This window comes from Prionailurus bengalensis, chromosome A2 (assembly GCF_016509475.1).
Source record: "Prionailurus bengalensis isolate Pbe53 chromosome A2, Fcat_Pben_1.1_paternal_pri, whole genome shotgun sequence".
Lineage (NCBI taxonomy): Eukaryota > Metazoa > Chordata > Mammalia > Carnivora > Felidae > Prionailurus > Prionailurus bengalensis.
In genome coordinates, this window is record NC_057348.1 from 151,773,481 (window position 1) to 151,783,414 (window position 9,934).

Here is a 9,934-nt window from a genome sequence, read left to right on the forward strand (position 1 = left end):
GTTACCACCAGCAATTTTTGAGTTTCAAGAGCAGCGCTTCTTCAACAAACTTGACTTTGCCAGTCGTTTTAATTGAAACCATTCTACTGAGCGTGTATCGTATTTTGTTGTGGTTGTAACCTCCGTTTGTCTGATGACAAAATTTTAGGCATCTTTTGTGTGTTCGTTTTTTGTATCTTTTTCAGTGAAGCATCCTTGCAATTCTTTGTCAAAATTTTGTTGTTATTAAGCATATGTATTCTCCTTATTGAGTTGTAAAAATTATGTGTCCTGGATACAAGTCAGACAAAACTATTATGGATATCTTCTCCCAGTCTGTGACTTCAGTTCAATTTCTTAACAATGCTTTTGGAAGTTCAAGAGTTTTAATTTTGTTGAAGTCTAATATCACGTTTTTTAAATGATTTGTGCCTTTGGTTTAATAGTTGTTCATCTCAAGGTAGCAAAGATTTCCTTACTATGTTTAGTCTAGACATTTGATAGTTTAGATTTTACATTTTGTCCCTTATCTGTTTGAGTACTTTTTCTACGTGGCGCATATGTCATATAATGTGCTAATGACATTTTTGCCTTATGGGTAACCAGCAATTCGCACATGATTTATTGAAAAGACAATTTTCCCCATTAAAACATTATGTGAAACCAATTGAAACCAATGAAAGAGTTTACTCTTGAGATATCAGTTCTCTTTTATTTATCTATATATCTTGATGATTCTAGTTTTATTGTAAATCTTGAACTCAGGTAGTATAAGTTCTCCAACTTTGTTCTTTTTAAGAATTATTTTTTGGGGCTCCTGGGTGGCTGAGTCAGTTACGCATACGACTTCAGCTCAAGTCATGATCTTGCGGTTCTTGGGTTCAAGCCCCGCATCAGGCTCTGTGCTGACAGCTCAGAGCCTGGAACCTGCTTCAGATTCTGTGTCTCCCTCTCTCTCGGCCCCTCCCCCACTCATGCACTGTCTCTGTCTATCAAAAATAAATAAATGTTGAAGAATTATTTTTACCTATCCTTTGTCTTTTAAATCGACCTATAAATATTGCAATAATCTTGTCAATTTCTTTTTTTAAATATTTTTTTAAATGTTTATTTTTGAGAGACAGAGAGCAAGCAGGGGAGTAGGAGTGGAGAGTGGAAGACAGAGGATCTGAAGCAGACTTTGTGCTGTCAGCATAGAGCCCAACATGGGGCTTAAATTCACAAACTCTGAGATCATAACATGAGCCAAAGGTGGACACTTAACTGACCGAGCCACCCAGATGCCCCTAAGTATTTTTTTTTAAGTTCATCCATTTATTTTTGAGAGTGTGTGTATGAGCTGAGGAGAGAGAGAAGGCAAGAGAGAGAAGAAGAGAGAGAGAGAGAGAGAGAGAGAGAGAGAGAGAGAGAGAGAATCCCAGAATCCCAGGCAGGCTCTGCACTGTCAGCATGGAGCCTGACATGGGGCTCAAACCACGAGATCATGACCTGAGCCGAAATCAGGAGTCAGATGCTCAACGAACTGAGCCACTCAGGTGCCTCAATCTTGTCAATTTTTATAAAAATTCTGCTGAGTTTTAAATTGAGATTGGGTCAAGTTATGGTTCACTTCCACATGTTCACAGTCATTTAAAATTGTGACAAATTATCACATCCATTGCCTTGCTCATTCTCTTAGTTCCTTTGATGATACTATAGGTCTTATGTTCTTTGTGTTTTTTCTTCAGGAAGCACTTTGACATCTAGTTGTTCTGTTTTTATGGCATTAGCAGCTGCTGAGTATAAATGCTTAGATCCAGTAGTCCATTGGGGATATAAAATAGTGATACTGTAGTTTAATAATCTGTTTTATTTCCTAATTAAAATACTTTTATAAAAGATGTTTAATCTATTTAATCACAATATGTTCATACCAGGAAGGCAAGATAAATGCTTTGGTTTGCTTTGTTTATAGTTTTTAAGATAATGAATTGGTTCCCTATTATCCTCCAAAGGTAACAAATTAGATTTTTAAATTTGTGTTATTAATTCAAGTATTTAAATATATTTGATATTTTAACAAATTGAGCTTTTTATCCTTTTTGATGCTAAGACCACCCTTGGGTAATGTGAACCTATCCAAAGAAAAGTAATGTATCATAAAAGAATTTGCCCTTCACAATGTAAATAGTTAAAATGAACTACCCTGAAAGTGACAATAGTCAGAAATTTCCAGTTATACACGGAATCACTGAATTCCCTGGTTAAAAAGATAAAGTGGTAAGGGGTATGTGTTAGTGAACCAAATACCATAAATTATATTCCTGGTGAGAATGCATTATCACTTATAACCTGGATGTCAGGTTCATTTTTGTTCTCTCTCTTACAATGCTTCAGAAAGAAAGTGGTGTAGATACCTCAGGGCACCAGTGCCTTGTGATTTTTTTTAATGCTGAATGTAAAGGCATACTTCTGGGTCGTTTCCTCCTCAAATACTCTTGGTTAAAGATTCAAAACAACTACAAAACCCTTGTTATCTTGAGACTGTGGAACAGGACTGTGGGTATAAGACTCTTCTTTATCAGTGTATGCCTGTGTGTAAAAGCCAAGTCATGTATGCTGGGAAATGCCTATATTTCAAATGATTGCAGGCATTTTCTACCAAGAGAGTAAAAGCAGAAAGGGACAATATGTTGATAAGAGTCTGGAACAGTGCACTATAAATGATGACAGCAAAAGTCTTCCTTGGTGATTTCTGATTATTTCTACCTTAGGCCTTCAGACTAGATGAAACTTCTTGTACTAAAAAGTCACACTGTAGTCTTTCTGAGTCCTGCCCTGGTAAGCCAATACTTTTGAAGGAAATCCCAGTGCTGGACAACACCATTCTGAGGCCACGTATCATCTGTGCAGCGGTGATCGTTATTTTACAAGTTCCCAGGTTGGGAGGGTCACATATCTTTATAAGCTAAACAAACAGAAGTAGAGAAATTGCAATACATGAATCTGTGTAGAGATGAACATTGGTTTGTACACAGAACACTTCCAATTTCTGATGTTGTCTTCAACATCTTCATAAGTCATTACTTTTTGAATATCTTTCTAAAATTTCATTGACTTCAACCCACTGCCCTTAGGCATAGATATTACTTCTCGCATGTTAACCTCTTGGTATTCACTTGTATGTGTAAGTTAAAATGAGTGTCTGTCCATCTGTCTAGAGTCTAATTATATATATATGTGTGTGTGTGTGTGTGTGTGTGTATTTTCTATTATACTTGACTCTGAATTTACAAATAATTATATTTTTGGCATAGATGTACACACAGGTACAGAATAAAATCAGTATAACCCTAGTTCCATATCTAAAATTAATGGTCCATGCATAGATCTCTAAATTTATTGGTATTGTTTGAATTTTTACTTAATAATGAACATCTATGAATGCAGTGCCCAAACTAAGAACTAAAATATTATCAATAACTTGTGTCTACCTATGTGGGCCTCTCATAATGACACATCTTCTTATATATCCTTCAATCAAATATTGAGTTTATGACCTTTTAGAGTTTTTTTTAATTTGTTCACTTTTTTCCAAATTAAAAAAAAAATATTTTTTTAAGTAGGCTTCATGCCCAGCACAGAGTCCATCATGGGGCTTGAACTCATGACCCTGAGATCAGGACTTGAGCTGAGATCAAGAGTCAGATGCTCAACTGACCGAGCCACCCAAGCACCCCTCCAAATTTTTATTTAAATTCCAGTTAGTTAACATACAATTAGACTTTTTTATATCCTAATTTATGTAGAGATTTTTATTGCTAGTTTTGAAACTTTACATAAAGGACATCATATTGTATGTTTCTTCTAAGACTTACCTTTTTTACCCAGCATTAGATAACTAAAATTTATCTGTGATGTATGTAGCTGGAATTTATTCATTCTCAATCCTGCATAATATTCTAGTGGGTGACTGTATCAAACTTATTCATTTTCTTTCAATGGACATTTCTCTTTTTTTAAATATATTTTATTGTCAAGTTGGCTAACATACAGTGTATACAGTGTGCTCTTGGTTTTGGGGGTAGATTTCCATGATTCATGGCTTCATACAGCACCCAGTGCTCATCCCAACAAGTGCCCTCCTCATTGCCCATCACCCATTTCTCCCTCTCCTCCAGTGCCCCCCCATCAACCCTCAGTTTGTTCTCTGTATTTAAGAGTCTCTTATGGTTTGCGTGCCTCTCTTTGAGACTATTTTTTTCCCTTCCCTTCCCCCATGGTCTTCTGTTAAGTTTTCAAGTTCCCCATATAAGGGAAAATATGATATCTCTCTTTCTCTGACTTATTTCACTTAGCATAATACCTCAGTGCCATCCATGTCATTGCAAATGGCAGAATTTCATTCTTTCTTATTGCCAAGTAGTATTCCATTGTGTGTGTGTGTGTGTGTGTGTGTGTGTGTGTGTGTATATATATATATATATATATATATACGACATCTTCTTTATCCATTCATCAGTTGATGGACATTTGGACTGTTTCCATAATTTGGCTATTGTTGATAGTGCTGCTATAAACATTGGATACTGGACATTTCTTTTTCTAGGCTTTTGCTATTATGCATAGGATAACTATGGATTCCTATACATGTATTCTGGTACCTATATGCTAAAGTTCAATTGGGCAAGTAGGTAAAAGTATAAATGCCAGGTCACAGGATACTTGAATGTTCACCCTTAAATGGGAAAATTTATACTTTTAAATTTCCTATGAAAACAGTAACATATGCAGTAATTTTTATTTCTTCCCTTCCACTTCCCTTCCCACTTTTATTTCTTCTCTTCCAATCTTTATGCCCTTAATTTATTTTATTTATCTTATGCCAATCTCAGATTTCTAGTACTGTTAAACAGCAGTAAAAGTGGGAATCCCTATCTTGTTCTTAAATCTAAAGGGAATGATTCCAGTGTTTTCCCATTTATAATTGTGCGTATCATAAGGAGTTTTGTTGTTATCTTATATGAAGCTAAATTAGTTTCCTGCTGTTTTTAGCTTATTGAACGGGTCTTCAATTTTATCAGATTTTTTCTTTTCTTTTTTTAAGTTTATTTATTTATTTAGAGAGAGAGAACATGCACACTAGTGAGTGGGGGAGGGGCAGAGAGAGAGGGAGAGAGAGAATCTCAAGCAGGCTCCATGCTGCCAGCGCAGAGCCTGACGTGGGCTCGAACTCATGAACTGCAAGACCTGAGCTGAAATCAAGAATCAGACGCTTAACTGACTGAGCCACCCAGACTCCCCATCACATTTTTTTTTGTATCTATTAAGATGAGCGTATGGCTCGTTCTACAATCCGTTGATGCAGTGAATGACACTTACCCATTTTCTTATATTAAAATATTGTCGCATTCCTGAGCTGCATCTAACTTGTTTATGGTGCATTTTTGGAGGAATTGTTCCCTTTGCTAATACTGGCAGACCTTGGAGATTTTGCAGGTTTGGCTGCAGACCACTGCAAACAAGTGAATATCACAATAAAATGAGTCAAATGAGTGTTTTGATTTCCCAGTGCATATAAAAGCTATGTTTACACTCTAGTCTATACTATACTGTACACTACACTATACTGACATGTATACACTGTGCTGTATACTATGCTGGCATGATACACAATAGCATTATGTCTAAAAAATATACATAGCTTAATTAAAAAAAACCTTACTATTAAAAAAACATAAATCATCATCTGAGCCTTCAGTGATCACCGATCACAGATCACCATAACAAACATAATAATAATGAAAAAGTTTGCAGTATTTTGACAATAACCAAACTGTGACACACACGACACAAGCAAATACTGTTGGGAAATGGCGCCGATAGACTCACTGGACACGGGGTTGCCACAGACCTTCAATTTGAAAAGAATGCAGTACATTGGGGGTCTGCCTGTATTCCGTTTAGGATTCTTGAAATCATGAGGAAAATAGGCTAGAATATTTGCTGTTTTGTTTAATTTATTTAGTCGAGTTTGGGGCTGTATAGGTCAGGATGTAAAAAATGCTCCTAAACTGTGACTAAAAGATCCTAGTTTCATTTATTGCTTATGCTACATGCTCATTTCACATCAGTCACATGGGCACATAGGATGACGGAGCCTTCACCATCTGGAACGGGGCCAGTCACCAGGGAGAGAGGGGAATAACAAAGCACGCACTGACTATTAAAGACTTTTTTCTGGACATCACACACATCATAGCTGCTCGTGTTTTCTCAGCCAAATCCAGGTCAGATGGCCATGGCTCTCATCAAAAGATTGTGCAATTGCAATCCTCTCAGGTTTGCAGAAGGGGAATAACTAAAAGATGGGTAAACAGCCCTAATGACTGTCATAGTTTGCAATCTACTAAGAAAATATTTAGTCTTTTCCCCTACCCACATGGAAAATATGCAGCCTACCCAAGGGAAGCGATGCAAAAGTTCTTCCTACTCATGACATCAATTCTACAACCCAGAGTTTCTAAGGAATATGTTGGTTTTAGACAGTATCTTGATGTTAGGTCTGGATGTGGCTCTTCTTGAATTTGAAGGTCTATGAGCTTCTCCAAAATCCAATATGCAGTAATGGAACCAGGACAGATAGCTGCAGGAGATAATCTTGGAGAGGAAGCACTGGGACCACATAGTATACACTTGTCCCACATAACATAGTCTTCTCTGTAGCAGTTCTGAAAAACTTCTGCGAAGACCTAGTAAGGATTCCCCCCAATTCCTGGCAGGGAATGATTCTTAAATAAGGTCTAGTTTTCCTCCTTGGGAGTAGCTAACTTGTCCAGTTTTCTCCCTAAATTCACACTCTGTGTAGTTTTTTTGTTTGTTTTACATGATCCTCCTTGGCTATATCTGAGTGGGACATTGGCAAGATATCTTCCTGGAAACTGAGCAGCTCTGTCAGCTCACTTCTTGCCTGTATACAGTTGGGAGCCCCAGGATCTTTGTAAGTATCAAATTGTCGTGATTTATTTTAGTCTAGGCTGTTGATTCTTTTTTGCAGCACAGTTTTCTAAAACGTATTTTTGGCTTTTCTGTCTCATTGCAGTCAGCTCTGTGAGCAACGACCACACCCGGGTTTCTTTTGTGTCACAAGTCTTACTGTATATTTCTTGGCTTTCTCTTCCCCTTACCTCTTTCTCTTTCTCTACTTAGCCATGGATACCCAGAGCCTGTATGAACGCCTCATCATACCTGCTAAGTAGTTGTTCCTTTAACAAGAATTTAGCCACTGAGTAATACTGGCCCTCCCTCTTCCAGTCTGTGATAAATTGACCTCACTATCTGCCATATAACCCACAAAGCTGATACCACATATGTAAGTTTGTTTTATAGCACTCCCTATGACAGGGTACCAGTATCTGTATCCATCAACATGAGCCTCATTTTGCCATGGTAACAAACAATCCCCAAATATTAGTGGTTTAAAATGAGAAAGTTTTATGCCTTGCTTATGATGTGGGTTTGTTTGAGACTCTTCACATCATTCTCACTTGGAGACACAGGATGAAGAAGGCATCATTAATCACTCTGGCAGGGGAAGGAGAAGGTTGCAAGCCACATTCTGGCTCTTAACGGTCTTCATTCTCAACTAATTGGCTAAAGGAAACCATATGCTTATGTCTGATGCCCACAGGTGAGACAGTACAATATTACCACATGCCTGGAGGAAGAAAAGAACATGAGAAATTATCATGTCTACTATCCGTATTTTTTTTTCAGCTGAAGATCATGGGGAAAAAGAATTAGATGCAAATGTTGGCTGAGATTGTTCTAGTTCTGACCATCCTGGAACCCCGAGGCTAACATGAGCATTTGGTCTCTCTGATAGATGGGGTCCTATTGTAGAGATGGGAACATCAAGGCATTAGGCATGATAATAACCAAACAGTCTCAACATCACACTGACTCATTTTATTTTGATTCATCCTTATTGAATTGTCCTCTAATAAATTATCTTTCTATTTAGCTTGCACACGAGGAAAAACAAAGGCACCAGCTATGGAGATGTGAACATTCTGTCCCTTTATGGTCATAACTCCCGGTGAAATTTATTAAGTCAGCATTCTGCTTTTATACTTTGTGTGAGATTTGTTAGCTTGGGTCAGCATCACCACATCTGATCAGCTCTGCTACACTGATATGATCAGACTCAGAAAAGTGGTAAATTCTAAGGAAAATTGCTAGCAAATCTAGAGGCAGGGACAATCAAGCTGACGTTTTCTGCCTTTAACTGGAGACCACCTGGAATTGGATTTCTAAAAAAAAAAAAAAACGAAAACAAACCAGAAACAAAATTTTGTATTTTTTTTCCTTCAAAAGACACAGTACAAACCATAAGAGAAGGAATCGTGGAAGGACGAAGCTTCAGACTGGGGTTGGTACAGAATGGATCAGAGGTGTCGGGTTGCAGGGGAAAAGCTGGGCACTAGATCGGACACCACAGCTTTAAAAAAGAAAGCCAGAAAGCCGACACCGGTACCAAGCATGGCGGTGAGCTGCTGTGAAAATCAGACGGAGCTGCCGGAGACACCAGGAGAGGACCCTGAGCAGGCCTCGGCGGTCTCCGCCTGCCTGCAGAGCACATTCTGTGTTCCCTGTCCACTGGCCTTGTTGCCGGTCCTCATACACAAGCTCAACCTCAGCTCGGATTTTGAATCGGTTTATTACCTCTGCCTGCTTCCTCACCAAAGTTTCCACCTTAAGTACAGATCTGGGCAAGAGGTAGGAAAGCAAGTTCTGGCTGTGTTGGCACCATAAGAGTGGTAATAAATGATCAACAAATACTTAAAGAATGTGATAGCAACAAATGCCCAAGTCATGTATTCCTTGCTTAAAAGGGCAAGCTAGCTGCTAAGTTCTTATTAACACAGCTTATTAGCAGAGGAAGGAGAGGAACAAACAGAAACCTACAGATGTAACCTCGTTGGAGGTTAATCTTAGGGAACTAATACTGTGGCCAAACAGAACAATCAGTGAGAGGGAGGCAGTTCTGAGTTCAGGAAGTTCTCCTGATCTTGGTCAGGAGATGGTAAATCAAAGCTAAATCATCATGCAAAATACTTACTAAATGAGTGGCTTCACCCTAAACTAGAAAAACATTCTTGCTGGCCTGGAGCAGTGGTGTGTCTGAAGCAACATGAGATTAAGAATGACTGTGTGTTCTAAAATGCCAGAGTCTCCCTGTTTCCTACCACTGAACTTCTAGAACCTTCCCTCACAAAGGACAACCTTCATTTAGAGGTGAAGAGAAACCCAAAATGGATGATCTTGTGTGCCCATCAGACTCAGAAAAAAAGAAAAAAAGAAATATACCCCCAACAAAGAGGTATATTGCTAGGCAGCTGAGGAGTGTAGACCAGCAGTTTTTCACAAATTAAAAGAATTTGCTTATGATATTGAATTCTTTAAAAAATTAAGGAATCAACCATTGCCTCTGGGGAAAAAAAAGAATCACCAAACACGAGCTTTCAAATAACATGAAATAGATAAAAATTTAGCTTTCTTTTTTTGAATGTTTATTTATTTTTGAGAGAGAGAGAGAGAGCTGAGGAGGGGAAGAGAGAGAGGGAGACACAGAATCCGAAACAGGCTTCAGGATCTGAGCTGTCAGCACAGAGCCTGACGTGGGGCTCAAACTCACAAATTGTGAGATCATGACCTGAGCCAGTGTTGGATGCTCAACTGACTGAGCCACCCAGGCACTCCAAAAATTTAGCTTTCAAAGCTCAGGAGGAGATAATGAAAGCAATAAAAACTATTTGTGATAGAAATGGAAGTCACATTAGAAGGGGGAGAAGAAAGAAAAGTAGTAAACTTGTACTTAAAAACTTTTTCATAAGGAAAACTCCAGGCCTAGATGGCTTCAATGGAGAAGTCAACCAATCATTTCAAGAAGAACTATTCATTGTATATGAACTAA

General features: G+C 38.1%; 1 long non-coding RNA gene across 1 annotated transcript; it reads right to left on the minus strand.

Annotated features, from left to right (window-relative positions):
- Positions 1-2,575: 2,575 nt before the first annotated feature.
- On the minus strand, positions 2,576-9,560 carry LOC122486484. The gene is made up of 3 exons (XR_006298173.1): positions 9,080-9,560; positions 5,341-5,473; positions 2,576-2,926 (listed from the first exon to the last, which is right to left on the minus strand). It is a non-coding gene; the product is annotated as an uncharacterized LOC122486484 (long non-coding RNA).
- Between the last annotated feature and the right edge of the window lie 374 nt (positions 9,561-9,934).